At 44.5% G+C, this 10,042-nt stretch overlaps 1 protein-coding gene across 4 annotated transcripts in view; it reads left to right on the top strand.

Annotated features, from left to right (window-relative positions):
- Nucleotides 1–1,872: 1,872 nt before the first annotated feature.
- The window catches only part of ppig (peptidylprolyl isomerase G (cyclophilin G)), a 62,967-nt gene continuing 54,797 nt past the window's right edge, over nucleotides 1,873–10,042 (top strand). The window contains exons 1-2 of one of the 4 annotated variants that reach the window (XM_060920109.1): nucleotides 1,873–1,996; nucleotides 2,115–2,192. The gene's annotated coding sequence lies outside the window, so the exon portion shown is untranslated. Of the gene's footprint in view, nucleotides 1,997–2,114; nucleotides 2,193–3,558; nucleotides 3,605–5,694; nucleotides 6,652–10,042 lie in introns of those variants that run through there. The other 3 variants (XM_060920105.1, XM_060920108.1, XM_060920107.1) reach the window with 3 other exon arrangements.

Below are 10,042 nucleotides of genomic sequence, written 5' to 3'. Positions count from 1 at the left end.
TGCAAACTCCACACAGAAAGGTCCCCGTCAGCTGCTGGGCTCGAACCCAGAACGTTCTTGCTGTGAAGCGACAGTGCTAACCACTATACCACTGGTGCACAATATTGAGGTATTTCACCTGACGTCACAGGGTCACGTGACGCCCCGGTGTCCGCCATTTTGGACGGCAAGCTAGCTAATGTCAACAGCAGTAGCTGGTATGTTACTGTAGCAATGTTTACGTTCAGTCATTTGGATGACTGTTAAAACCTTTCAGTCTCAAGTTTTTCCTTTACTGGATTTACTAGTTTACTGAGCTAGCGCGTGCGCTAGCCAGGCTCCCGGCCGGCGAGCGCGCTAGCCAGGCTCAGTAAACTAGTAAATCCAGTAAAGGAAAAACTTGAGACTGAAAGGTTTTAACAGTCATCCAAATGACTGAACGTAAACATTACTACAGTAACATACCAGCTATGATGTTGTTGACATTAGCTACTGCTAACAGCTAGCTGCTAGTACACTGCTACAACTACACCGACCCTAATAATACAGTTCTTAGTCATTGCCTGGTAACAGCAAACTTATAACGGGCCATGTCTCAACAGACTAAGAAGTTATTTCAATGACATTTAATAACATTTTGTTTATCCTGAGGACCGAAAGTAAATGAAAATGTGAACAAACCTTAGCTGTAATAAGATGGCGACCACCGGCTCCAGGGACGACCCGCTGATGTAGGCATGTTACCCAGCCTGACACAAAATATTTGTAGGTATCCAAACTCGTATACGCTTTCAGATCAATACCTGTGTATGGCGATGGGTTTTTAACGACATAGGTATACAGATCATGTGGGCCGAAGTCAGGTAAAGACGAGGGCTTCGTGTACTTCCGTACGTCAGTGAACAATCCTGGTGGAAGCAGGTAAACGTCGTTCTCTAAGCCTGCTAACCTCAATTTTTGCAAATACCTCTCCCTCTGCTCGCCCTGTAAATGCCCTACGTCGCTGGATAGTGAAGGTGTTTTCTGCATCTCGCTCCTTTTTCTTTTATGTTTTTCGTTTGTCGCCTTCCTCGCATTCAAACTGATTCGAGCCGTGACGTCCAAAATGGTAGCATCACATGACTTGGTCACGTGAGTGAAATACCTCAATAGGGTGTAATAATTCTCACTATACCTTTGGACAGCACTACAACATGGCAAACTCACTATATAGTAAGTAGTGAGTGATTTCAAATACAGGGAGGGTTTTATCCCTTACATTATAGACATTCAAACCACAAAACAAAGAAGTGTTTCCTGGGACATAAAGAATAACACAAAATAATTGTGTTTTTATTTATCTTTATTTATGCATGATCATAATGAAGGTTTAAGTATGTGTGGTGTTACTAAAATTAAATTTGAGTTGAACACACATTTTGGATTACAACAAAACAAGCTAACGCCATTTACAATTGCTCCAAAATGGCGGTGTGACGAGGGGCGTGGTCACAAACGGGGCGTGGTCGGTTGCCTCAGCGCCAATAACCTTGGGTTTGACAGTTATTGTAAAATGTTTAATTTATTTTCATCATGTTAATGTTTATAGGCTAACTTCGATCAACAGCTAGCGCACAATGTAAATAAATAAATACAAAAAGATTGCCTCAAAAAGAAGAAAAACCGGAAGAAATTGTAACCCGGAAGTATTCCGGAAGTACTGATATTAAGAAAGTAAGTATAAATGCAAGTCGTTTATATGCTTTTGGATTTATTTATATAGTATTTATTTATATTAATAAATATTTGAGTATCTTTGTGTTCCCAACAAAAATATATATATTTTTCTTTCGAATCATCTCTGTTCACGCCCACAATAAGTCATTGGGGCCAGCGCGTGCAGGTTCCTACCCACAATGCTCCGCGGTCTTGCAGAGCGCCATCTTTGTAACGCCGTTTTGGAAATTAGGAGCTGATTTCTCACGTTTATTTACCAGATATTTGTTTTGTGTTTTTATGTTTGGCAGCGTTTTAGCATGTGAGTTGATTTTTATTATGATGTAGTTAGTAAGATAGTAGACGGTATATTATAACAGCGTAAAATAACTGCTGTGTTTCTGTTTTAATTCTACCCTCCTGTCCGCGCGCGCACACAGCTCTCATTCAGGAACTTGGAGCTAATCTCTGACGTTTTCGGCGCGCGCGTGTGTTTTTCTCCACACACCTGTATTCCGGTAAAAATTTGCTTTTCGTAATGGGAGGAATAATGGGTCGACCGAATACGGGTGGGGGGAAAATAACGCATGCTAGCCGAGTAGTTCTCTCGGTCAGCGATTAAAGGGCTCGTAGTTTTTTAATTCTTACTAATTAAAGTTGGCGACAGAGTCGAAACACTGATGTGTGAAATAGTTTATATGAACTATTACAAAAATCTGCGAGCAGTGTGAGGAATTATAGAGACGATGCTAGCTAGTTATGCTAACTAGTGCGATTAGCTAGGTGATTAGCTGGATAGTGCAAGGCTATGGCTAGCTGTATAATATACTTATATAGGGAAGGAAATGCAAAATGTGTAACTTATCTCGAAATTCTGGTTCATTATCTCAAGTCTAATTTATTGACAGTCTGATGTATTATCCTAGACGTCTGATTTATTCTCAGAGGTCTTATTTATTATCTCTAGAAGTCTTCTCTCGTCTCCGGTCCGATCTGGTGCCCGTCGTCTCCGGTCCGATCTGGTGCCCGTCGTCTCCGGTCCGATCTGGTGCCCGTCGTCTCCGGTCCGATCTGGTGCCCGTCGTCTCCGGTCCGATCTGGTGCCCGTCGTCTCCGGTCCGATCTGGTGCCCGTCGTCTCCGGTCCGATCTGGTGCCCGTCGTCTCCGGTCCCATCTGGTGCCCGTCGTCTCCGGTCCGATCTGGTGCCCGTCGTCTCCGGTCCCATCTGGTGCCCGTCGTCTCCGGTCCCATCTGGTGCCCGTCGTCTCCGGTCCCATCTGGTGCCCGTCGTCTCCGGTCCCATCTGGTGCCCGTCGTCTCCGGTCCCATCTGGTGCCCGTCGTCTCCGGTCCCATCTGGTGCCCGTCGTCTCCGGTCCCATCTGGTGCCCGTCGTCTCCGGTCCCATCTGGTGCCCGTCGTCTCCGGTCCCATCTGGGGCCCGTCGTCTCCGGTCCCATCTGGGGCCCGTCGTCTCCGGTCCCATCTGGGGCCCGTCGTCTCCGGTCCCATCTGGGGCCCGTCGTCTCCGGTCCCATCTGGGGCCCGTCGTCTCCGGTCCCATCTGGGGCCCGTCGTCTCCGGTCCCATCTGGGGCCCGTCGTCTCCGGTCCCATCTGGGGCCCGTCGTCTCCGGTCCCATCTGGGGCCCGTCGTCTCCGGTCTGACTTATTACCTTTAGAAATCTGATTTATTTCTCAGTAGTCTGATTTAATATTTTTAACGTTTGACTTTTATTTCTAATTTCTCATAATTGAGTTTGTGAAATATTTGACAGATGCCAAAATAATGATTTATTGTGTAGATTTTTAGGAGCTAGCTGCTGACCTTTGAGCCCATCAGATGATATAACAATTTTGTTGGATCTGTCTTGTCTTTTTTTTTTTTTTGTACATCTCAAGGCTTGACATTAATCCACTCAGGCAAGCAGTAAGATTTTTCACTTGTCATGACCGTAACTTTTTTTTTTTTTTTTATTGCATGTATTTTCTAATTCAGTGAAAGGAAAGTGATTAACACAGTTTATCGAGAAGCAGGTATCGTTATGATCATCATTCTGCTTTAAAGTGTGCCTGTAGTGAATTTGAATTACTAGCTATTTCAAAAGATCGCGGCTGATGCCAGTGGTTCCGTCATGCAGCGTTCATAAGCTCTTGTCAAGTATGCTCGAGTTTTAAGTCGCTGCTCCGACAGTCAGGCGAGGTCAGCGACATGCTGCCTCCTGCATGGGATGTTCCAGCACCGCTAGTGACGCACAGTTGTTGGTTTGTCTGATTGTCTGGGCTGCAGTCGACTGGTCACTGACCCCGTGTTGCAAACACCAGTCTAAGGCCCTGTCCACACGGCAATGGATTCAGGTGAATCTGATAAAATTGTTTATCGTTTCGGCCTGGCGTCCACACGGCACCGGCGTTTTGGGTGCCCCAAAACGAAATCTTTTGAGAACGGGTCCCAGAGTGGAAAAATCTGGCAACAGCCCCGTTGCGATGTCGTCTGGATGAGTAGAACGGATTTGTTTACGATGACGTCACAACCACACGTGCTTCACGCCGGGTAGAAGTGTAACGAACTCAATGCGAGATGTCAACAGATCCTATAACTTGGTTCATGAAACGCGCTTACAAAATATTTTCACTGTGAATATTTATTGTGTAATGGTGCAAAGTGAGAGAATAGCCCTTAGGGCAGAGTCAATCCCACCAGCAAAAATAGGGAAAAAAAGGAGCGATCTCACCTCTTCAGATGTTGGTTTAAGTCCAACAATACATTCCTCAAAAAGGGCGTAGAAGAACAAAGTAATCCATCAACGTGTAGCATTCAATTTATTCTGGACCATTAAAGAATTCTGGAGGATATCAGAATGTTTGCGCACCGGCTTCCATCTACCCCCGTTCATTCCTCTTTCCGCGTCTCCATTCAAAAAACGAGCACGTGATTTAAAGGGACTATATCCATAGGATAGGGAGTGAGAAAGTGTGTGCGAGTGACAGGGATAGTCACTGTGCACATGCGTAGTTATGCGCATGCGTCTACTTCTGTTGTTCTGGTGTCTCTGATGGGACCGTCTTACAGCGCGCGTAGAGGTGTGGCATGTGTATTGCATCGTTTTCAGCAAGCGTTGCGTTGCCATATGAACCTGATATTTTACTGATCCGTTGCCCATGTGGATGCGATATTTAAAAAAAAAAAATATCTCGTTGTCGTGTGGATGTAGCCTAAGAGAACATGATATCAACCGATCTGCTCATCAGATATAGAAGGAATATTTACACTCACTCGAGCTGATCTTTGGCTGGATCGAGTCGAAGTTTAAAAAAAAAAAAGCACAGTTCTCAAGATTGAACCGAATCGCTGTCCTGAATCATAAAATGAATCATCCGAAGCGAATAAAATCTGTGTGTCGTTTCGCAACAAGTTTTACCTCCAAATAGCCCAAATATATCCCTATCTATAGGGATGTTCCGATCCGATCACGTGATCGGAAATCGGGCCCGATCACATGGTTTCAGACTCGATCGGAATCGGGCATTGCCTCCCGATCAGGGATCGGATATATATCTATATAATATATTCTCATTTTTAACACATCAATAGCTATGTGTTGGCACAGAGTGAGACCAGACCTCTTGTCTCAACACAGCAACATCAACGCGTGCGGCATGACATCACTTTGTAGCGGAGACGCTATTGGTTATTGGCTGCCTGTTGCCGGCAAAGTTGAACACGGAAGCAGTTCGAAGCGGAAAGCAAAGCATGAGATCATTTTTTTTTTCATTGGATGACAAAAGAAACGGGCTCAAACCTGAAAGGGTAGAAATGCTTGTTTTCATCAAGAAAAACGTTAATTTCCTTAATTGAAATTACTGTACACCACTGTGAGATGCGTTCTTAAAAGCAAATTACCGGCACTGTGGCACTTTATTTTTTTTATTTGTATACATTCCTGCCAGGTATTTTAAGGTTATTTTTTTTAAATTTGTTATTTATTGTTCAAACTGCCTCACGTAAGTGCTCTGTTTGCTAACAGAGTTGTTGGATGTTAAAATAAGGTGTTAAATAAAAAATGAGGAACATTCTGGATCCGTTTCTTTCCTCGTCTTTATTTTTTATGGATTATAAGAAGTATCGGATCGGGACTCGGTATCGGCAGATACTCAAAATCAAATGATCGGTATCGGATCGGAGGCCAAAAAAACCTGATCGGGACATCCCTACCTATCTATAATCCCTAATGGGATGTCAGACAGATTTTATCCTGTTTACGGTGGGCGTTCCCACTGCGAAAGAGAAACCAATCGAAACCGAAAGAGTGAAAGTGATTACCATGCTATTACCGTCCCTGTGTCCGAAATTGCTCTCTCGTTCACTAGTCCCTGTGAGTGCATTATATAGTGTAATAATCCTCACTATCGTTTCGGACAGCACTACAGAACCGCGTCCTCACTATATTTCGGACACGGGTTGTCAAAAGACGCGCGCGCCCTCTTTCGAATGCTGATGTAATCAAGCTGGAAGTTTTGTTTGTTTTGATAGCAATCAGGAAAGTTTGACAAAAGTCGGCAGTAATCGTCATTTAAACTTGTTTTTGTGCAATGTTTCGTTTGGAAAACAGTTTTCAAAATGGCAGCGCTGACACTTCACGTTTTGAAGTCTCGCACAAGTCTCGTGAAGATCGCGCGGATAAGCGACGCCTGCCGTGGACCAAACAAACTAAATTCAACACGGCTAAAAACCGAATAGGCCGCTAAGTATAATATTGAATTGCACTTAGTTGCCAATACGAGTCACGATATAAGGTTACTCGAACCGAAAACGTAATTGAATAACATGTTAATTAAGAAATGGAGCAAGTTCAAAAATGACTTCAGTTCTCCTTTGAGTCAGGATTGTTGTCTTTCTCTCTTTCGATGAAATGAAACCGAAAGAAAACGAGTTGGACCGAAGGGTGACAGTCACCTTGTGAATGCTAACAAACCGTGAGTGAGTTTGGCTCTGTTGTAAAATTTCCATGAAATGACATTTTACGACGTTTGTGATGGTTAATGTGATCCATACAAAAGAAAAATACAACGAATGTCCGAATGAAATGAATTCACCACAGATATTTATTTTATTGAGGTATTTGATCACCATTTCTCTGATTTCAATGAGTCTAATAATAATCTATAATTAGATATCACGCTGTGGTTATTTTTGCACACACACCCCTGATGGACTCGGCTTCCCTGGAATTTCGTAAACAATAGCACTCGGGGGATTGAACTAGTTTTGTTGGAACGTTACTGATGTAACTCTTGAATAATTACTGTAAAAATGTAGCCTGGCAAGCCAGATTAAATGTGAATATTTAGTCTGGCCTCAATCCGTAGACATTTCTGAAGGGTGTAGGAGGAACAAACCGCTGTCTTTCAAACTGTCTCTGTGCGTATAGGCCAACGCTCTGACCAATCAGCGCAACAGTGACTGTGACGTAGTCAGAGCGACAGAAAGCAGTGGGGGAGGCCTTGAAATAAATAATTTTTCAAAATGCGTATTAATTAATAAACAGGTTTTAGACATTAAGAAGTTTGGCGATAATGACCACAAGTTTGGAGGCTGTACCACATACTTAACATACACTCATTTTTTTCAAGGGTTTGCTTAAACTGTTTTTGAGAGTTTTTACTTAGTGGTGTTTGGTGAAATAATTTCCCTTAAATTTAAAATAACGGGAAAATAAGAAACAATCAAAAAGTAATGTTTCAAAGCTGGTTATTAATTCTTCGTACTGCACAAACTAGCCCCATCCTTTTGGCTATGAGCGGAGCCAGCTGGTAGATCAGACTTTTGCCATAGCCGGTCAGCAAAACAGCGAAAACGTCCTTCTTGAAAAGGAATGAGCGGAGAGCCTCTTCCTGCTCATGTTTCAACGAAAACTCCAAGTCTAATTCTTCTAAAACTGATTCCAAAGCGGAGTCAAACGCGCGCTGTTCACTAGCCGTAGCCATCTTTCCTGTTGCGCTTTCTACAGCGTCGCGCAGCTTTGTCGTCACTCCTGCAAAAGCCCGCCCAAAGAATCCAAACAAAAACCTTGCGTTGTGATTGGCGGGCACGATTTGATGCCCGAGGTGTTTTTGTTTATATGGTGCGAGGCTAGACCCATTCGCAGGCAAAAATATGTTTGGCCGCTAGGCGGGTGGGTCTCGTTTACTAGGCTAGTAAAAATGGTGATTTTCAACAAATATTCAGAACCAGACATTTGGTTGTCCCGGACAGTCGGACCACCATTAATGTCAAGCCCTGATATCTTGTTGTATATGTTTGTGTTGTGTTTCTTCCTGTAGCCTCTAAGCAAATCATGAGGCGTTGATCATTTGGCTCGGTTTTCCATTTATACAACCAGGTCAAATTAATTATTTATTAACCGCTCTTTTCCAGAGCGACGTACAAGGGCAAAAGTCGGTTACAAGAAGTGCTGAATTTCTAGATAGAGTTTTAGTGCCGAGTGTACAAGTGACAGAATAATATTTAGTGTAGTATTCTGTTGAAGTAACAACGATTAACAAACAGCCAAGGAAAACAAGTGAAGTGAAAGAGAAAGAGAGGCTGCTTTCTTTGAGGGACTGACTGTGTACAGCTAACCAATATAACAGGAACTGATGTGTTTTGTGGACGTTCCACAGCATTAAATCTAAATAAACGGATGAAAATTATAATGTTGTTCCTTAATTAATTCACATTATAATTGTTTGCAAATTGCAGTTGTATAAAGGGAATTGATCACTTTGGGATGTGCTGTTACAGGAAAACGATCAACTTGAGGTTGATAACAGGAGCTCTGCTTCATCACACCAATGCATTGTTGCTTATTTGCCTATTGAGGTATTTCACCTGACGTCACAGGGTCACGTGACGCCTCGGTGTCCACCATTTTGGACGGCAAGCTAGTTAATGTCAACAACAGTAGCTAGTATGTTACTGTAGCAATATTTACGTTCAGTCATTTGGATGACTGTTAAAACCTTTCAGTCTCAAGTTTTTCCTTTACTGGATTTACTAGTTTACTGAGCGAGCGCGCGATGGCTCCCGGCGGCGCGATGGCTCCCGGCTCGGCCACCGAGGGCGCGATGGCTCCCGGCTCGGCCGCCGAGGGCGCGATGGCTCCCGGCTCGGCCGCCGAGGGCGCGATGGCTCCCGGCTCGGCCGCCGAGGGCGCGATGGCTCCCGGCTCGGCCGCCGAGGGCGCGATGGCTCCCGGCTCGGCCGCCGAGGGCGCGATGGCTCCCGGCTCGGCCGCCGAGGGCGCGATGGCTCCCGGCTCGGCCGCCGAGGGCGCGATGGCTCCCGGCTCGGCCGCCGAGGGCGCGATGGCTCCCGGCTCGGCCGCCGAGCGCGCGATGGCTCCCGGCTCGGCCGCCGAGCGCGCGATGGCTCCCGGCTCGGCCGCCGAGCGCGCGATGGCTCAGTAAACTAGTAAATCCAGTAAAGGAAAAACTTGAGACTGAAAGGTTTTAACAGTCATCCAAATGACTGAACGTAAACATTGCTACAGTAACATACTAGCTATGATGTTGTTGACATTAGCTAGTGCTAACAGCTAGTTGCTAATACACTGCTACAACTACACCGACCCTAATAATACAGTTCTTAGTCATTGCCTGGTAACAGCAAACTTATAACGGGCCATGTCTCAACAGACTAAGAAGTTATTTCAATGACATTTAATAACATTTTGTTTATCCTGAGGACCGAAAGTAAATGAAAATGTGAACAAACCTTAGCTGTAATCAGATGGCGACCACCGGCTCCAGGGACGACCCGCTGATGTAGGCATGTTACCCAGCCTCACACAAAATATTTGTAGGCATCCAAACTCGTATACGCTTTCAGATCAATACCTGTGTATGGCGATGGGTTTTTAACGACATAGGTATACAGATCATGTGGGCCGAAGTCAGGTAAAGACGAGGGCTTCGTGTACTTCCGTACGTCAGTGAACAATCCTGGTGGAAGCAGGTAAACGTCGTTCTCTAAGCCTGCTAACCTCAATTTTTGCAAATACCTCTCCCTCTGCTCGCCCTGTAAATGCCCTACGTCGCTGGATAGTGAAGGTGTTTTCTGCATCTCGCTCCTTTTTCTTTTATGTTTTTCGTTTGTCGCCTTCCTCGCATTCAAACTGATTCGAGCCGTGCCGTCCAAAATGGCAGCATCACATGACTTGGTCACGTGAGTGAAATACCTCAATAACAGCATGTCCCTGAGTGTTGTGTGTGTTTTTTTTTTTTTTTCTTTTTTTTTCTCTTCCATAATGATTACTCAGAAGCAGACAGAAAACATTTTGATGGCTCACTGTTAAGGTGCTGAAGGTAAACGCTTACAGGAAGGAAG

Source organism: Neoarius graeffei, chromosome 4 (genome assembly GCF_027579695.1).
Source record: "Neoarius graeffei isolate fNeoGra1 chromosome 4, fNeoGra1.pri, whole genome shotgun sequence".
NCBI classification, from domain to species: Eukaryota; Metazoa; Chordata; class Actinopteri; order Siluriformes; family Ariidae; genus Neoarius; species Neoarius graeffei.
Note: the sequence above shows the minus strand (reverse complement) of the source record. Positions and strands in the feature narration are given on the sequence as shown.